We start from the raw sequence: 20,631 nt of genomic DNA on the forward strand, positions 1-20,631 counted from the left end.
CAACCACAACTTATTATTATTATTATTATTGTTGTTGTTGTTGTTGTTGTTGTTACCAGCTAAGATACAACCCTAGTTGGAAGAGCAAGATGCTATAAGCCCCAGGGCTCCAACAGGGAAAAATAACACAGTGAGAGGAAGGAAATAAGGAAATAAATAAACGATATGAGAAATAATGAACAATCAAATTGAAGTATTTTAAAGATAGTAACATCAAAATATATATTCTATACAGAATATAAACTGCAAAAAGACTTATGTCAGTCTGTTCAACATAATAACATTTGCTGCATGTTTAAACTTTTGAAGTTCTGCCGATTCAACTACCCGATTAGCAAGATCATTCCATGACTATAATAGTAAAACGTTCACAATGATGACTACTTATGCAGAGTCGAAGTTGAAATGAAAGACATTCGAACACAAAATCCGTCTACTTCGAGATTATGTAAAACTAGGCCAACGCCATTCTTTCTTATATACATTTCCTCTGATATTTGAATATTTTGAGCATCATTACTTTGAGGGTCAGGGTAGAAAAGAGGAGAGGAGAACGGGGTAGGATACGGTGAAGGATAGGTGAGGGATTTGGCAGGATACTGGATGGACAAGGAGGAGGTCAGATGGGTGGCTGGGATGGAATAGTTCAGGGAAGGGATGAGACGGACAAGGGGAGGGGGGAGGCATAGAGGTTAATTTGGACCGGGACAGGGAGAAGGATGGGTTATGAGACAGGGGAGAACAACGTCTCCTCGTCAGCTTGGAAGGAGGACATGGAAACTTGCAACTAGCACCTACGGTGACAAGGAGCAACTGGTGAATGTAAATGTGTGTGCGTGCGTGTGTTTATGCAAGGCTAATATGCTTAAGCCAACCTCAATCTATCACTAATCATAAATCTCTCTCTCTCTCTCTCTCTCTCTCTCTCTCTCTCTCTCTCTCTCTCTCTCTTCTGCTTAAGCTTTTGCTTGGGACAGTCTACGCCCCCATCCCTCTGTCAAACTTGCCACCATCCCAAATTACTACCAGAACCGCTTAGCGATCTTCAAAACTATTTCAATTAAACTCAATGTTAATTATCCTTTGCATAATATTACTAACCTTTGCCCTATTCAAGCTTTAAATCTATCAGAACCCTTTACATAAGGCAAGACAATCTACAACGAACGAACGAACGAACCTCTTCTGTAGTTAGAAAGATAAATGATTAGAATGTGATATTAAGTAATGAGAAGAAGCAAATGAAGAATTGATATCATATTAGCATAAGGAAACAGTTCGGGAGTTTCACGATCAAACAAATAGATATTTGAACGAAACTTTCTGGGAAACACCTGATTCAAATATGGCGTTTTATTGCGATTAAATTTTCTCATTTTACTTCGTTTAGATTTAGAGCAGAGGCCGAAGGGTAAGGGCAATCCTACCTCCGTATGTAGAACAATCACGGTGGGACTTCAGTCTATAGAAATCTCTCTCTCTCTCTCTCTCTCTCTCTCTCTCTCTCTCTCTCTCTCTCTCTCTCTCTCTCTCTCTCTCTTACCCATAATTTAAGACCGAGGGCTAACAGACAAGCAGCCTCAAGTCCGTATGTAGCCCAGGCCAGGAAAAAGCAGGTGACATTGTGGGACAAGATGGAGACATTGGCTTTGGTCTTTTCTGTTCCATTTGAAGTTGGCATGGAATCTCTCTCTCTCTCTCTCTCTCTCTCTCTCTCTCTCTCTCTCTCTCTCTCTCTCTCTCTCTCTAATTAAAGACAATAAATGCATGACTCCAGTAGAAAGAATAAGAGGATAGAAACCACAATCCTTTTATTTTTACAATTACGAAAATTCTTACTTCAAACTATAAATACGAATTTTACAAAGGAAGAAATTCAACATTTTGATTCGAGGCAAGAATTCATGTGACAGTTTCGGTCGTGGTAATTCTCTCTCTCTCTCTCTCTCTCTCTCTCTCCTCTCTCTCTCTCTCTCTCTCTCTCTCTCTCTCTCTCTCTCTCTCTCTCTCTTTGTAATTACGTTATTATTCATGACCATTATTTGGTATTTCTTAATAAATATGAACATATTTGGACAACTCAGAGATCGATATGAAGTATGAGAGAGAGAGAGAGAGAGAGAGAGAGAGAGAGAGAGAGAGAGAGAGAGAGAGATCGTTTTGAAATTGTGATGGAAATTGTGGGAGCGTTGGAGGACTGGGTGAGACTGACGAAAGATTGTTGGAGATTGACTGTTGGAGGCAGATTGTAAGAGAACTGGTAGAATGTTGGAGAAATTTGCTGGAGGAATAATATTAGGTCAAATTATGTTGAAGATTGTTGGAGAAGAAAGAGGGAGAGGAATGGTGTCTCCACTCCCTTCGGTTTAATGGCATCATGTCATGGGCACATTATGATTTTATAATGAAAACCCTATTTAATAATAAAGACTTATTTCATTATCATTACTTTCGATTTTTGAGCAGAGGCCGATGGGGGAAGTTAACCTGTTATGTAGGATTAAACTCGAACTGTTATTCTCTCTCTCTCTCTCTCTCTCTCTCTCTCTCTCTCTCTCTCTCTCTCTCTCTCTCTCTCGATGCCTCACCCCAGAACCTGAACACGAATTGTTGTTGTTTTGGTGTTTGTTCTTTATGTTGTTGCTACTGTTGTTGTTTTTCTGTTTTTGTTCTTTATGATGATGCTACTGTTGTTCTTCTATGTTTTTGTTCTTTATGTTGTTCTGTGTTGTTGTTCTTTATGTTATTGCTACTGTTGTTGTTCTGTGTTTTTGTTCTTTATGTTGTTGCTACTGTTGTTGTTCTGTGTTGTTGTCCTTTATGTTGTTGATACTGTTGTTGTTCTGTGGTGTTGTTCTTTATGTTGTTGTTCTGTTTTTGTTCTTTATGTTGTTGCTACTGTTGTTGTTTTGTGTTGTTGTTCTTTATGTTGTTGCTACTGTTGTAGTTCTTGGTGTTATTGCTAGTGTTGTTGTTTTAGTGTTTGTCACTCAAAATGTTGTTGCTACTGTTGTAGTTCTTGGAGTTGTTGCTCTTAATGTTGTTGTTGTTTCTATAACTGATGTTTTCTATGTTGTTCCTCCTAATGTTGTTTTTTTCCTGGTGTTATTATTAAAACCTTCACTGTTGTTTTTCTTTATATCTTTGTTTTTGTTGTTTCTAATGTTGTCATTCCTATTGATATTTTCCTTTGAATTATAAAACTAATGATGATGAAATTCAGATTAAGATTTCTCGTTTGTAATTCAAGGCAGTTGGATTCGAACGCTCAAACGGATTTGACTTCATCTTCATATATAATTTTTATCTATTACAAATACAACACAAATTAAGGCTTTCAATGCTTAAATAAAATCATGGAGTTCTTTTGGTGAATTCAATTATAGCTGTACCGCAAATAATATACCTTGAATTACTTATATTACATATATATATATATATATATATATATATATATATATATATATATATATATATATATATATATATATACCTGAAACGATTGATACACTAAATACTTATCCAAATGAAGTCAAAGTTGAAAGGAAAGTTGTCGAATCCCGAATCAAGCTCCCTATGAGGTTAAACTTACAGGTCACACACGCCATTAACAATTAGGTTCTTTGCTAAAATGTATTTTTTATCTTTAGATAAGTTATATTTCTTAATAGTGCTGTAATAGAAAGTGTAAACACATCGTGCACAAGCCAAGAGATTTCATTTCAGTGGTTAGGAGAATTCCTTCATTGCATAGTCAAATCGTAGTAAAAGAAAAAAAAAAGAAAAGAAAAAGAAAAAAAAGAAAAGAAAAAGAAAAAAAAGAAAAGAAAAAGAAAAAAGAAAAAAAAACTTTTCCAGGCGAGGGCTTGCAATGGCACACAGTAAAAATGAAGAGGAACAAAAGATGAATTGTCCCAAAATAAGGAATTTCTAGTGAATCTTGGGAAAAGTCTTGTAGTTCAGATTGTTCTAATTATCTGTTGTAATCTAAATTTTAACGTGTTTTTATCATGATTAATATAATCTATGAAAGAAAATACAGAGTTTTATAGGCTATAATTAGACTACAAATTAGAAATTATGAAAGTATTTTAAAGGGTAGACCAAGATGGCCACCAGCTATGATGAAGTAGATCTGCCATCTTTTAACTATACGATATCTATGATCTTCTGCATATTAACATACGATAATCATTATACATATACGATTACTTTAGGTCCAGTACGATGTAAGATAAATACCTTGGGTATATACATATTATAAATATATATGTATGTGTGTGTTTAATTAAACAATTATACTAAAATATTTTGAAATAGGACAGTTATGTGACTCCTTGATGATTATATTGAAACAATGTACGATAATGTTGGTTGATAAACGACAATTTTAAGGCTCATGTACGATAATCCAGTCCGCCCAACAACAAGAACAAGAACAAAAACAAGTTGTTTTGTTTACGTTTGAATTTCAATATTAAATCAACTCATATTGTAAGTATTTTGCATTAATACACTTATTTATAGTTATAAATACGTGTTTTACGTTATATATATCCTTTTTGTTAAGTTAAATACACAAATTACGTATTTATAATTGTATTAAGCTAACTTACCAGGAGGAGTGGAGCCCAGCTAACCTACTCGTATATTTAAAACAAAATTTCCGAATAAATTAATAATAATTTTTTAATATATCTATCTCAAAATAGTTTTTTTAATAGTAGAAATTATCTCAATTAGGCCTAATTAAAAATATATTCTGATTTATGGCTATATTGTCTATGCCAACTCTGGCCATTTTTCAGTTTGTGTTTTATCGTATTTTTTGTCCAGAAATCGATTTTTAATAACAATTTGTTAATTATTTTAATGATAAAACATCAATTGGATATTTATTATATCGATTTGTGAATTTCAATCAAAATAAAAAGCAGATCAGAGTTATATAGGGTGGTATTGTAGAAAATTAGGAGCCTTTGTATAATAGCGGCCAGTTCCCCCCGGGTGCATTAATAATGGACGCCAATTATCCTAAACCCCCCCAACCTAACCTAACCTACAAGCCATGTCCTTACTTACCTAAGGAGGGGCTATGCCCCCCTGCAACCTTCTATACTGCTGTATTCCTAGTCGGCCGTCATCATATGTACAGGTGGCCGCTATCATAAACCCTGAAAATAATACTGGTTTGTTATATATTTTGTGGAATTTCAAAGGTTTCTGATAATGATTCCTGGTAAAGGGTTATGATAATGATTCCTGGCGGAAATCTATATTCTTCGAGTTACCGTGGCTCGACTACCATAACTGAAAAGCAATGGCTTCGTGCTAGGTATTGTCATCAATTACATTTGAAACACCCTAAAACAGGGGTGGCCAACCTATGGCGCATGCGCCAACAGTGGCGCACTATACCCCAGAGATAATAAATTGAATTACTTTTCTTTAAAACTGCTAATTATGTTTATATAGTTTCATTAGTACTTTCAAGAATAGCTAATGAATATTATCAATGCAAATTCAAAGTGTCAATAAAGTAAGTACAGTTTACTTTATATTCATGTTAAATCCTTTCCTTTACAACTACTACATCTCTCCATACTGTCATATATATATATATATATATATATATATATATATATATATATATATATATATATATATATATACAGTATATATATATATATATATATATATATATATATATATATATATATATACAGTATATATATATATATATATATATATATATATATATATATATATATATACTGTATATATATATATATGTGTGTGTATATATCAAATGATTACATGTATAACCGCCAAATATGTCCAAATCACCATAGTTCAAGGATTGAAAGGGGGTTAAAGTTTGTGGCGCATCTGAATTAGAAATGAAAAAAATGGTGCATGGGAAACAAAAGGTTGGCCACCCCTGCCCTAAAATATTCAGTGTTCTTATCTGATGGACCTACCAGTATGTCCATTTGGGGGTAAAAGGGTTAATCATGTGATGATAGAAATGATATAGCGGTTAAAGGTCTATACAAAATGGAATGTCAATGCTGTATTTTTTCCTGAAGTGATCAGATATAAATTAGGTAGAATGTCAAGTAATGAAGAAGGTAAACTTTTTGGTCGGAGGAATGAAATTTAAATCCAAACTGCAACTGGGAGAAGTTATTTCGGTTTGAGGATGAAATTGAGACCATTTTGTACCATATTAATTATATATGGACAGTAGAATTGTAGGGCTCTGTGTATAAGACGAATTATCTTTTGCAACCTCCAAAAATGAAATGTCTTAAAAGGAAATTTCTAAAAGGATTTCATTTCAGGTGTGGTCTGGTTGTCTGGAAAACTTGGAGGCAGGGAATAGCTAGCAACAGTTGGTAGCATGTTGCCGAATCGTAACTGCGTGCAGTACCAGCATCTTGGCAGGTTTTTGTTACGAGATCTATAGCTTGGAGATTGACGAAAGCAAGAAATGAATCGTGCCAGATTAAGATCCATCAAGAGTATTAGATGGGAATGCCAGAGTAACACACAAGGACTTAAAATAGACACAGTTGAAGACATTTTTTACTCCAGGGAAAAGTAACTCTGTAGTAAGTAAGGTTGCTTAAGGAATGCGACGACAGATTTTGGATTAAGCACAGTTTTTGTGCATAAATTAATAGGTAAGAACTATTTTGTTTTTGTTAGTACAGTATTAAACCTTTTTAAATATTTAACTTAGCCGGTGAATATATAATAGCTGCAACTCTGTTGCTCGACAGACACATACATAAAAACTCGCCAGCGATCGCTATACAGGTTGCGGGTGTGCCCACCAGCGCCAACTGTCGGCCAGATACCACTCTCGATGTAAACAAAACCTCAATTTCTTCTCTGTCGTCGTGTCGACAAGACGTACTTTACTCGCTGTTGAACCTGGAGTTTTTCCCATCATATTTGGTGAAGTACTTTAATTTGGTTTGAGCTTTCGCAGTACAGGTGTTTTTCTTCAAATAAATCTTTGAACTCTTTTTTGAATCGGATTAATTGTTGATGACTTAGATCGTTTTTTGGAAGTTTCCCTTGACTAATTCAAAATGGCTGACCCTTCTCAAGTTCCCAAGTTCAGAAAATGTAATGCTAGGGACTGTCATAGGCGTCTTCCAAAGGCTTCTCTCGACCCTCACACTGTTTGTTCCAATTGTCGGGGTAAAACCTGTCAATTGGAAGATCGGTGTGAGGAATGCGTGGGCCTTTCGGAATTCGATTTTATCAAATTTGATAAATATACACGCAGACTAGAGAGAGATAGGGTAAGGAGAAGTTCTTCTAGGTCGGTAGATTTTTCCTCTCCACATGCCCCTGAACCTAATCCTTCCCCTGTAGTGGTTGTTCCTAACCCCCCTCCCTCCTAGCACTCAGGAACCGTCGATGCAAGACATGATGCGTGCTATTCATGCCTTGGGGGAGAGAGTTGAGGCATTAGCAAGTGACCGAATTCAACTCATGGCGGACGTAAAGGAGCTCAAGTGTCAAAGTGCCACGGCGGAAAGTGTTAAAGTGCCTAGTGTTTCTCAAAGTGTTGTGAACAGTGTTGCGCTCGAGGGTTCGTCTGTTCGTGCCTGTCGTCCACCTAGTCCGGGACCTCTTGCAAGCTCCCAAGCCCAGGGGAGAAGCAATGTCGTACGACTCATGGGTTCGAGAGGCCTTGATCAGCGAACAGACGTTCCCTCTATGGTATCAGGCGTATCTCTCCAAGATCGCGCCTACCAACGTAAGACGAGAGAGCCCATTTTTACCTCGTCGTCCGAAGGTGTTTCTCGTAAGAAACCTTGGACCAAGGTCTCCAGACCTTTAAAGCGTAAGTCGGTCCCTTCAGGACAAGTCCAACGTCCCGGTTGTAGCCACTGGGACAGTTTGGACCCGTTGCCGTCATCTGATGACTGCTCGCCGCCTAAGAGAGGCAAAGTTGTGCCGTCTCATTCGCTAGCCCCGTCTGTTACCGCACCTGCTTCCGTAGACCCTAAATGGGAGTTACTGCAAGACATGCAGTCCAAGCTTGCGTCCTTGATGGAGGACTACAATGCTGAGAAGGTTTCCGCCGAACCTACTGGCCATCAGCCTTCCAAACGGTCTGTTGTGCGTCCTGTTGACGTTGATGTAGCTTTCTCGCGTCAACCAGTTGGGGTAGTACCTCCACCGATGCGACCCAGTGTGGATTTCCAGCCGCACGTTGACGTTAGGCAACGCACTGATGTGATTGGTGACGTTCATCAACCATCAGAGTTGACTTGTTTTGACGCGGTGCGTCAACCTCCGCAACCCGGTATGGTGTTGACTGCACAACCCAGACGGTCTAAACAGTCTCGGGTGGACGCTGTGCGTCCTCGCGCACCTGTTGTTGTTGACAGTTCCCAGACTGTTCAGCAGTTCCAGGACGCTGCGTCCGGCTCCGTCACGTATGCACCAGTGCGACCGGACTCTGCGAGTCAAACGTTGCCTACTCCTTTGCCGTTTTCTCATCAGTTATCGGATGAGGAACTGTCAGATGAGGACGTTGCTGAACCACAAGAGGATCAACCTTCAGAACTAGATGAGCCTAAAGCAGTTCAACTATCCTTGGACTTTAGAAAAGTCATGGCTGTTTTTAAAGAGTTGTTCCCTGATCACTTTATTTCTGTGGCTCCTCGTTCGCCGCCGTCAGAGTTTGTCCTAGGCGTTCCTACTACCATGCCTGCCTTTACTAAACTCGTTCTCTCTTGCTCATCCAAGAGAGCTTTACGGCTGTTAGGCGATTGGTTAGAGACCAAGAGGAGTTTAGGGAAGACAGCATTTGCCTTCCCCCCATCTAAACTCTCGTCTAGATCGAGCGTCTGGTATGCCACGGGAGAAGTTCTCGGCTTGGGAGTTCCTGCCTCTGCCCAGGGCGACTTCTCAAGTCTTGTAGACTCTCCCCGCCGCCTTGCCATGAGACGCTCGAAGATTTGTTGGTCACCTTCGGACCTGGACCACCTTCTTAAAGGTATTTTTAGGGAGTTCGAAGTCTTTAACTTCCTGGACTGGTGTTTAGGAGCCCTGAGTAGGAAAATCTCTTCTGCAGATAAGGATGTTTCCTTACTCATTATGTCCTGCATGGACAAGGCCGTCCGTGATGGGTCCAACGAACTTGCCGCTTCATTCACGTCCGGAGTCCTGAAGAAACGAGAGTCTCTGTGCTCTTTCCTGTCTGCTGGAGTGACGCCATGCCAAAGATCTGAGCTACTCTTTGCGCCCTTGTCTAAGTGCCTGTTTCCTGAAGTCTTGGTTAAGGAAATTGCCTTGTCTTTAGTGCAGAAGGACACCCACGATCTAGTTGCGTCCTCGGCTCGCAAAGCTCCCCCTTTGCCTTCCTTGTCTGCTAGACCTAGGATAGACACTCCAGCGTCTCGGTTTATCCCGCCCTTTCGTGGCAGAGCCTCCAGCAGGGGAGGTGCTCGTGCCGAAGGGAAGAGAGGGAAGAGAAAAGGATCCAAGTCCTCTAAGGGCAGAGTCTGACTGCCCGCAACTTCAGACAGCAGTAGGAGCCAGACTCAAGAACTTCTGGCAAGCCTGGGAGAAGAGAGGCGCAGATCAACAATCTGTGAGGTTGCTCAGAGAGGGGTACAAAATCCCTTTTGTACGCAAACCTCCTCTAGCGACGTCCCCCATCGATCTCTCTCCCAGGTACCGAGAGGAAGAAAAGAGACAAGCCCTGAAACTGGAAGTGTCTCTTTTGCTAGAGAAGGGAGCGGTGGTCAAAGTCTCGGACCTTCAATCACCGGGGTTTTACAACCGTCTCTTCCTAGTATCAAAGAAGACAGGAGGTTGGAGACCGGTGCTAGACGTCAGTGCTCTGAATGTCTTTGTCACAAAGATGAAGTTTACCATGGAGACCACAAAGTCAGTCCTAGCAGCGGTCAGAAAGGAAGACTGGATGGTCTCTCTAGACCTAAGGGACGCCTACTTCCACATCCCCATTCACTCAGACTCCCAACCTTTTCTGAGATTCGTCTTCGACGATGTGGTTTACCAGTTTCGGGCCCTGTGCTTTGGCCTAAGCACAGCTCCTCTCGTGTTTACGAGGCTTATGAGGAATGTGGCAAAATTCCTCCACTTATCGGACATCCGAGCCTCCCTTTATTTGGACGACTGGCTTCTCAGAGCCTCTTCCAGTCATCGCTGTCTGAAGGATCTCAATTGGACTCTAAATATGACCAAGGAATTGGGACTCCTAGTCAACTTGGAAAAGTCACAGCTGGTCCCATCCCAAACTATTCTGTATTTAGGGATGGAGATTCACAGTCAAGTTTTTCGGGCTTTTCCGTCGGCCCCCAGAATAGATCAAGCCCTGCTCTCCATCCAGAAGATGCTGAAGAAAGAACGCTGCTCAGTCAGGCTGTGGATGAGTCTGGTAGGAACGCTGTCATCCCTGGAGCAATTTGTCTCGCTAGGAAGGCTACACCTCCGTCCTCTTCAATTCCATCTGGCTTTTCACTGGAAAAAGGACAAGACGCTAGAGGCGGTCTCGATCCCGATTTCCGAAAAGATAAAGTCTTGTCTGACTTGGTGGAAGGACAATATCAGCCTACGAGAGGGTCTTCCCCTGGCGGTTCAGATACCCAACCACGTTCTCTTCTCGGACGCATCGGACTTGGGCTGGGGCGCGATGCTGGACGGTCGGGAATGCTCAGGTCTGTGGGACTCGAGTCAGAGGAGCATGCATATCAACAGCAAGGAGCTTTTGGCGGTTCATCTGGCCTTGATAAGCTTCGAGAATCTCCTTCGAGGCAAGGTGGTGGAGGTAAACTCGGACAACACCACGGCCTTAGCGTACATTTCCAAACAGGGAGGTACCCACTCACTGACTTTGTACGAGATCGCAAGGGACCTGCTCATCTGGTCAAAAGATCGAGGCATCTCCCTAGTAACGAGGTTCATCCAGGGCGACTTGAACGTCCTAGCAGATTGTCTCAGTCGGAAAGGTCAAGTAATTCCAACCGAATGGACCCTCCACAAGGATGTGTGCAAGAGACTTTGGGCGACTTGGGGTCAACCCACCATAGATCTCTTTGCAACCTCGCTGACCAAGAGGCTTCCAATCTATTGCTCTCCAGTCCCGGACCCAGCAGCAATACATATAGATGCCTTCCTCCTAGATTGGTCACATCTAGATCTTTACGCATTCCCACCATTCAAGATTGTCAACAAGGTACTGCAGAAATTCGCCTCTCACGATGGGACAAGGTTGACGCTAGTTGCTCCCCTCTGGCCCGCGAGAGAATGGTTCACCGAGGTACTTCGATGGCTAGTAGACGTTCCCAGAAGTCTTCCTCTAAGAGTAGACCTTCTACGTCAACCACACGTAAAGAAGGTACACCAAAGCCTCCACGCTCTTCGTCTGACTGCCTTCAGACTATCGAAAGACTCTCGAGAGCTAGAGGCTTTTCGAAGGAGGCAGCCAGTGCGATTGCTAGAGCAAGGAGAGCGTCTACCATTAGAGTCTACCAATCAAAGTGGGAAGTCTTCCGAGACTGGTGCAAGTCAGTTTCCGTATCCTCGACCAGTACCTCTGTAGCCCAAATAGCTGATTTTCTCTTATACCTGAGAAAAGTACGATCCCTTTCAGCTCCTACTATCAAGGGCTACAGAAGCATGTTGGCCTCGGTCTTCCGGCATAGAGGCTTAGATCTTTCCAACAATAAAGATCTGCAAGACCTCCTTAAGTCTTTTGAGACCTCTAAGGAGCGTCGTTTGGCTACTCCTGGGTGGAATTTAGACGTGGTCCTAAGATTCCTCATGTCAGACAGGTTTGAGCCTTTACAGTCAGCCTCCCTGAAAGATCTCACTCTTAAGACTCTTTTCCTGGTATGCTTAGCCTCGGCTAAAAGAGTCAGTGAGCTTCATGCCTTCAGCAAGAACATCGGGTTTTCGTCAGAAAAAGCTACTTGTTCTCTGCAGCTTGGTTTCCTAGCCAAAAATGAGCTACCTTCTCGTCCTTGGCCTAAATCTTTCGATATTCCTAGCTTATCGGAGATCGTAGGCAATGAACTAGAAAGAGTCTTATGCCCTGTTAGAGCTCTTAAGTTCTACTTAGCTCGTACTAAACCTTTACGAGGCCAATCTGAAGCGTTATGGTGTTCGGTTAAGAAACCATCCTTGCCTATGTCAAAGAATGCTTTGTCATATTTTATCAGATTGTTAATACGAGAAGCTCATTCACACTTGAGTGAGGAAGACCGATCTTTGCTTAAGGTTAAGACGCACGAGGTTAGAGCTGTAGCAACTTCCGTGGCCTTTAAGCAAAATACAGTAGATCTCTGCAAAGTATCATGGACGCAACCTATTGGAGAAGCAAGTCAGTGTTCGCGTCATTTTACTTGAAAAATGTCCAGTCTCTTTACGAGAACTGCTACACACTGGGACCATTCGTAGCAGCGAGTGCAGTAGTGGGTGAGGGCTCAACCACTACAATTCCCTAATTCCATATCCTTTTAATCTGTCTCTTGAAATGTTTTAATGTTGTTTTTATGGGTTGTCCGGAAGGCTAAGAAGCCTTTCGCATCCTGGTTGATTTGGCGGGTGGTCAAAGTCATTTCTTGAGAGCGCCCAGATTAGGGGTTTGATGAGGTCCTGTTGTATGGGTTGCAGCCCTTGATACTTCAGCTCCTGGGGGGTCTGTCAGCATCCTAAGAGGATCGCTGGGCTCCGTAAGGAAGACGTGCTTACAAGGCAGAGTTATCGTCTAAGTCGACTTCCTTACCAGGTACCTATTTATTTTGGTTTTGTTATATTGATAACTGTCAAAATGAAATAAAAAACTCTTAGCTTATACGATGTAAACATATTTAACTCTGGTCTCTACCCACCTCCTTGGGTGTGAATCAGCTATTATATATTCACCGGCTAAGTTAAATATTTAAAAATTTTATTTTAATTATAAAATAAATTTTTGAATATACTTACCCGGTGAATATATAAATTAAACGACCCTCCCTTCGTCCCCAATAGAGATGCAGTGGGATGAGAAGAAATTGAGGTTTTGTTTACATCGAGAGTGGTATCTGGCCGACAGTTGGCGCTGGTGGGCACACCCGCAACCTGTATAGCGATCGCTGGCGAGTTTTTATGTATGTGTCTGTCGAGCAACAGAGTTGCAGCTATTATATATTCACCGGGTAAGTATATTCAAAAATTTATTTTATAATTAAAATATAATTTTACTAAAAAGATTAGTTTAGGAAGCTTAGAATATGTAAACCCAAAAATATGGTACAGTACAAGGAATTGCAGAATAGTAATGAACCTTCCATAGGAGGACAAATAGTCCATTGTTTATGGCGACTGCCCAAAGACGTCTTATTGTGTGGGTGTTTGGGAGAATGTCCAGAGATGATCTATCCACTCGGGTGTTTGTGGAAACTGTCCATGGAAGGCTTATCATCTTGGGTGATGAGGAGACTGTCCAGGAAGGTTTTAGGCCACTGTCTAAGGAGAACATTTCATGCAGAGTATTGGACGTTTCCAATGGGCGATGTCGCACAAGCACAAAAAGGCGTGACTTTTATGATAGCAGTTTTGGGTTTTTGCTCAACTCTGCAGAAGGGCTCATCTGTAGTGTTGCGGTAACTGTCTAGGGAGAATATATCCTAAGTGTTTGTGGGGAACTGTCCAGGGAGGGCCTTTCATCTGGGGTGTTGGGAGTGAATGTTAAGGGAGGGTTTATTATTTAGTGTCTCAAGGAGACTGTCCATAGAGAACATTAGTGTCCGGGTTGTTGGGGCATCTTTTGTGGGAGGGCCTATCATCTGGGGTGTTGTGAGTGAATCTTCAGGGAGGGCATATCATCCAGGGAGTTAGGAGTGAATGTTAAGGGAGGGGTTATCATTTCGTGTGATGCAGAAACTGTCCAGGAAGGACGTAGCATATGTGGTTTTGGGAGTGACTTCAAGGAGGGCCTATCATCAGAGGTGTTGGGATTGAATGTTCGGGGAGGGTTCACTCATCAAGGTTAAGTGTTGAACGATACCACATGAGATCAAGTTGGAAATGTACATGTTATGTACATGGGGACAAACTAAATGGTTAAACTCTAGGGTAATGGTATTCTGCTGTAGGTATAGAATGTGACGGCTATTGTTTCGATGCGAAATTGGCCGTAATACTGTTGCCTCGACAGATTTCAGATTAAATCTAGATTTTGTACTAACACTGATTTAGTAGAGAACTATTTTAGTGTGTGAATACAGTATTAAAACTATAACTAAAATATTTAGTGTAGGAATCATAGAAATAAGTTAGCGTTGCAAACCTGAGTGATATAATACAAGGAATTGACCGAGGAATCATACCAGAATATTATTGAACCTATCATTAGGGGAGTTAGGAATGACTGTTCCGGTAGGATAAATAATCCAGGTGTTTGGGGCGACTCTCCTTGTCATGCAGGGTGTTAGGTAAATTATGCAAAGATGACTTCATCCCAGGCTTGGGGAGACATTGCAACGACACCTCTTCCGATGTATTTTAGGGCAACTGTTTTGAACAAATAATTCATAGAAAACCCAATAGATGGCGCACCGCAAGGACGTTGGGCGCAGAGAGGAATAGGAAGTATTTATTTTTCTAAAGCATTGAGTAAAGTCTCCATAATCTTACGTCGTTAGATAATTTTGTTGTTTTTGACGTTACTGGGTTTGCATATAAAATGTGCAGTTAACGAAATATGCTAGATAAATATGAGAATAAAACTATGCTTACGATGTCTACATTCTTGAATTGGTATTCTCATATATTATCGTATCTTATTAAAAGACATGACCAACCAAGGGTCATAACAAAACATTTTAGCTTAAATGTTTACGGAAGTGTTTTATAATCTGCAATTCGCCTATCGTAAAAAACAAAATAAACATTTGTAGAAGCAAATCAGCAATTTTTTTTTTATTTCACTTGCGTTATTAATGTAGTAACCACAAACTGCAGTTTCATATGCAAATATTCATAGATCTGTCATATTGCGTAATTGGGCCAATATTCTGAGCGAAGGTGGGCAATATGGGGTATGACACCCAATGCCCGTTTTCGGACACTTGAAAATACTGATTTTTTTGTAATTTGATGTATATTAAGTCATTATGAAATATGAAGATATTTTCACCATAGTTAATATTCAGTAGCAAGAGAGAAAGGCTGAAAGAGGAAAAAAAATGTTAAGGAGGTGACAAATATTCAAAATAAAAGAGAGAGAGAGAGAGAGAGAGAGAGAGAGAGAGAGAGAGAGAGAGAGAGAGAGAGAGAGAGAGAGAGAGAGAGAGTAGCTTTTAGTTTCTGTTCTACATTAACAACATAGTAAAACAAGCCTCATGTTACTACTTTCATATTATAGCAAAGCAGATATACTTATTAGTTTCAAGAATAGCTTGACATTTTTTTACGATGCTTTGTTATCGGAAGTTTGTGGGAAAGTAGTTTTCCAGTGCTCTTGTATGTAGAGCTAATGGGAATGCGTTAATGACCTTTTTTTTTATTGTTATTTTATATGCTATTGTAGGAATTCAATTTTTCTATCATAGAAAGTCAGTGGCAGGGGTTTTTGCCATTCCCAGACTCATTCTTGTCATATGGGAAGGGTTACTAACCACTTGTGGAAATCTTTGCGAGTTAGGTTAGGTAGTATACAACCCATCTTAGGGTGCACATTTCAACTCAAACTAATTCTATCAGTGTTTATTTTTACTTCATGGGTCCTATTTCAGATAACAGATATTGTCTTAAAGTGTTGTACTCCAGGTCTGTCAACTTTATTACTATCTTACTTTATTACTATCTTACTTTATTACTTGAAATTTTTCCTTCTTTTTTTTGGAATTAGCGTATTCTTTTAATTTCCTCTTTCTATTTCACAAAAACAACTTCTAGTAATATTTAAAATGCCTTTTCTTTACAAAATCTAAAGATAACTTTGATTAAAAGTTATTCTTAAAACCTCTTTATTTTTTTCATACAGTGTGTTAGACAATTCCTTAGCAATTCACCAAGTTCATTGTTTTTATGTCATTAATTTGATTTAGATATTATCACTTTCATTGAAGAACGTAAAATTATTTTTGATCAGAGCTTTGTATCTTGCATGTCTAAATTACATTAACAATACTCACAATTGGACTAATAAAAAATATCAATTCCACCAATGTAATATTTCTATAATATGTAACAAGATAGAAAAATGTCAGAGGATTATTTTAAGAGCACAGAAATAAAAACAGGAAAAAAATATGAAAGAGTGTTTGTTACTGGGAAAGTGGCAATCTAAATTACGTAAAAATCAAACGATCTTTTCAGTGATTGTTGTTTGGCAGTTTAATATGTGGTGTAAGGTTACGACAAAAATAATTTTACGTTCTTCAATGAAAGTGATAATGTCTAAATCAAATTAATGACATAAAAACAATGAACTTGGTGAATTGCTAAGGAATTGTCTAACACACTGTATGAAAAAAATAAGGAGGTTTTAAGAATAACTTTTAATCAAAGTTATCTTTAGATTTTGTAAACAAAAGACATTTTAAATATTACTAGAAGTTGTTTTTGTGAAATAGAAAGAGGAAATTAAAAGAATACGCTAATTCCAAAAAAAGAAGGAAAAATTTCAAGTAATAAAGTAAGATAGTAATAAAGTTGACAGACCTGGAGTACAACACTTTAAGACACAATATCTGTTATCTGAAATAGGACCCATGAAGTAAAAATAAACACTGATAGAATTAGTTTGAGTTGAAATGTGCACCCTAAGATGGGTTGTATACTACCTAACCTAACTCGCAAAGGTTTCCACTAGTGGTTAGTAACCCTTCCCATATGACAAGAATGAGTCTGGGAATGGCAAAAACCCCTGCCACTGACTTTCCATGATAGAAAAATTAAATTCCTACAATAGCATATAAAATAACAATAAAAAAAGGTCATTAACGCATTCCCATTAGCTCTACATACAAAAGCACTGGAAAACTACTTTCCCACAAACTTCCGATAACAAAGCATCGTAAGAAAATGTCAAGCTATTCTTGAAACTAATAAGTATATCTGCTTTGCTATAATATGAAAGTAGTAACATGAGGCTTGTTTTACTATGTTGTTAATGTAGAACAGAAACTAAAAGCTACTCTCTCTCTCTCTCTCTCTCTCTCTCTCTCTCTCTCTCTCTCTCTCTCTCTCTCTTTATTTTGAATATTTGTCACCTCCTTAACATTTTTTTTCCTCTTTCAGCCTTTCTCTCTTGCTACTGAATATTAACTATGGTGAAAATATTTTCATATTTCATAATGACTTAATATACATCAAATTACAAAAAAAAATCAGTATTTTCAAGTGTCCGAAAACGGGCATTGGGTGTCATACCCCATATTACCCACCTTCGCTCAGAATGTTGGCCCAATTACGCAATATGACAGATCTATGAATATTTGCATATGAAACTGCAGTTTGCGGTTACTACATTAATAACGCAAGTGAAATAAAAAAAAAATTGCTGACTTGCTTCTACAAATGTTTATTTTGTTTTTTACGATAGGCGAATTGTAGATTATAAAACACTTCCGTAAACATTTAAGCTAAAATGTTTTGTTATGACCCTTGGTTGGTCATGTCTTTTAATAAGATACGATAATATATGAGAATACCAATTCAAGAATGTAGACATCGTAAGCATAGTTTTATTTTCATATTTATCTAGCATATTTCGTTTTCTGCACATTTTATATGCAAACCCAGTAACGTCAAAAACAACAAAATTATCTAACGACGTAAGATTATGGAGACTTTACTCAATGCTTTAGAAAAATAAATACTTCCTATTCCTCTCTGCGCCCAACGTCCTTGCAGTGCGCCATCTATTGGGTTTTCCATGAATTATTTGTTCAAAAGCTTCGGTGATTCATAGTCAGGCGATTCGTGTTCACTCTCTGGAGGTCTAAGGGAACAAACTTTTGTTCATGATAGTACCACTGTACTTTGATTTTAGCGAGGGTAGGGTTCCTACTAATTAGATAAAAAAATCAATTAGAAGGAACTCCGGGTCATGACCAAGGCCAGTTGGTAGAACTTCCTCACTCCTAAGAGTAAGTCACCCTATAAATAGCGAAGGTTTGTATCTGTGTCGGAACAAATAACAAATTTGGAAATAATTTGTATTTTTCCTAACATACAAATCTGAAGCTGTTTATACAAATTGGCCCGCCACCCTGTCCCCCTAGAAGTCCTGCCAGAAAGCAAAAGAGGTTACTCAACCAACAGGTGTGAGTGAGCGGGGTAGCTAGTCTACCCCAACCCCCTCCCGCTAACTAGCGGATGGGGTAATTATTATTATTATTATTATTAAATGCTAAGCTACAACCCTAGTTGGAAAAGCAGGATGCTATAAGCCCAGGGGCCCCAACAGGGAAAATAGCCCAGTGAGGAAAGGAAATAAAGAAAAGTAAAATATTTCAAGTATAGTAACATTAAAAAAATATATTCCCTCTAAAAACTATAAAAAAAACTTTAACTAAACAAGAGGAAGGGAAACTAGATAGAAGTGTGCCCGAGTGTACCCTCAAGCACGAGAACTCTAATCCAAGACAGTGGAAGACCATGGTACAGAGGTTATGGCACTGCCCAAGACTAGAGAACAATGGTTTGATTTTGGAGTGTCCTTCTCCTAGAAGAGCTGCTTACCATAGCTGAAGAGTCTCTTCTGCCCTTACCAAGTGGAAAGTATCCACTGAACAATTACAGTGTAGTAGTTAACCCCTTGGGTGAAGACGAATATTTTGGCAATCTCAGTGTTGTCAGGTGTATGCGGACAGAGGAGAATCTGTAAAGAATAGGCCAGACTATTCGGTGTCTTTGTAGGCAAAGGGAAAGAACCGTAACCAGAGAGAAGGGTCCTATGTAGTACTGTCTGGCCAGTCAAAGGACCCCATAACTCTCTAGCGGTAGTATCTCAACGGGCAGTTGGTGCCCAGGCCAACCTACTACCCTCTCTAAAATTGTCTCGGCTGGTTTTCAGCGTTGCCGAAAGTAATGCATTATAAATAGCTCTAGGTTTGTATGTTAGGAAAAATACAAATTATTTCCAAATTTATTTTGACCTGTTCTGTAATTTTTAGAGTTAAATAGAAGCCTTTCATTAAATTTTCACTTAAAGACTCATCCATAATTAAATCAGTAAAATCTTTTTTTGTAAACAGTATTATGTTTGAGTATTGGATCTCAGTGGGAAGCATTTAAGGAATTTATGTTGAGAAATCACTATCTATTTAGCCAAGGTTTGTTAGCAATTGTTTGGTTGACTTCTCTAAGACGCAATACCTTATGTAACTCGTTAATCTGAGGGAATATGAAATTCAAGTTATAGCAGACCAAACCCTATGTGAGATTGTGATATTTTGACCTCATGCTTGTTAAACCCATGAACTTTCACGAAGTAGCCAGGATATTCATCATCATTTGAATAATTTCTTAAAGAATAACTTGTTAATTAATACTACTAAACTAACTAACTAAGCTCTCCCAGGACTGGTTTGTCACTGATTGGAATAAGCTGGTAAGGCCTTTTGTAAAGCAGCGGTTTTGTTGGTATGCTACATCAAAATTGTAAGTGTTCAGATTCCTTTATTATTTGACGTTTATCAATGAGGCAAGATCATGTTGTAGAAGGACCTTTTGTCGCCAAACTGTCTGAATTTGTTTCCCCATATTTAGTCATTTGATTGAGTTTATACAATGTCAGGATACTGTATTTGACTAATAAGCTTTGTGGAAGTACTCTTGTGTACTGCCTCTTAGAGTAAATGGATATGTTTCAGCCAGTGGTAAATTAGATTATGTTTTGTGCAGGTTTGTGATATTCAGTCTCGGGAAACTACAGTTGCTTGTTCCTACAGAAATACAAACCCTTTTCCATTAAGCTTTCAGCAAAGCTGGATACTGCCGTTGAAACAGTGAGATGGCGTTAGTTAGCTGGAGGGTTGCTGGTGAGACCTCCCCACCCGAAAGTCCAACGAGCTCCCACTTTTCTTTTCAACTGCTGGATAGTACAGAAATACTGCAGTTGCCTTCAACTGGCTGTTTTTATATTTTGCTTTTATATTTAAGTAATTTATCAGTAGACTATAGTGTTCGAGGGAGATTTAGCAGGAGAAAATTTGCAGTTGTTTCCCCGTTAACTGTGTAACAGTTGTTTGTGCAACCTGGAGATATCCATATTCTTTTCCTTATTAGACTGCAGTCCTGTTTGCAGTTTATTCCCTTGTTTATGTGGCTTTGTGACAACAACAACAACGTATTCCTGATTATTGTATTCTGTCCGATGAAGGAGGTTTTTTTGCCGCCAAGTTTGAAGGGTAAGGGCATCGCCCTTGTTCTTTCCTTCACTGTCAAGGCACTCAGGACTTATCACCTGGTTGTGCTCTTCTTCATAGGTCTATTCTCTCTGTATGTGTTGTCTTTGGCCTACATGACCCTGTAGAAGGCGTACTTAAGAGTTCTTCCCTCTCTTCAGCCTCATCTTTGTGAGAGGGTTTTTGCTGCTGTTCATCTTTTTAGAATCCCAGGAAGACTGATTGATAAGGG

General features: G+C 39.4%; 1 long non-coding RNA gene across 1 annotated transcript; it reads left to right on the forward strand.

The window, feature by feature from the left end:
• Window positions 1–4,433: 4,433 nt before the first annotated feature.
• Window positions 4,434–19,742, forward strand: LOC137652117 (uncharacterized). Its single transcript, XR_011046193.1, has 3 exons — window positions 4,434–4,494; window positions 6,345–6,686; window positions 19,574–19,742. It is a non-coding gene; the product is annotated as an uncharacterized lncRNA (long non-coding RNA).
• The last annotated feature ends 889 nt before the right edge of the window (window positions 19,743–20,631 follow it).

The sequence above is a fragment of the Palaemon carinicauda genome, chromosome 13 (assembly GCF_036898095.1).
Source record: "Palaemon carinicauda isolate YSFRI2023 chromosome 13, ASM3689809v2, whole genome shotgun sequence".
NCBI classification, from domain to species: domain Eukaryota; kingdom Metazoa; phylum Arthropoda; class Malacostraca; order Decapoda; family Palaemonidae; genus Palaemon; species Palaemon carinicauda.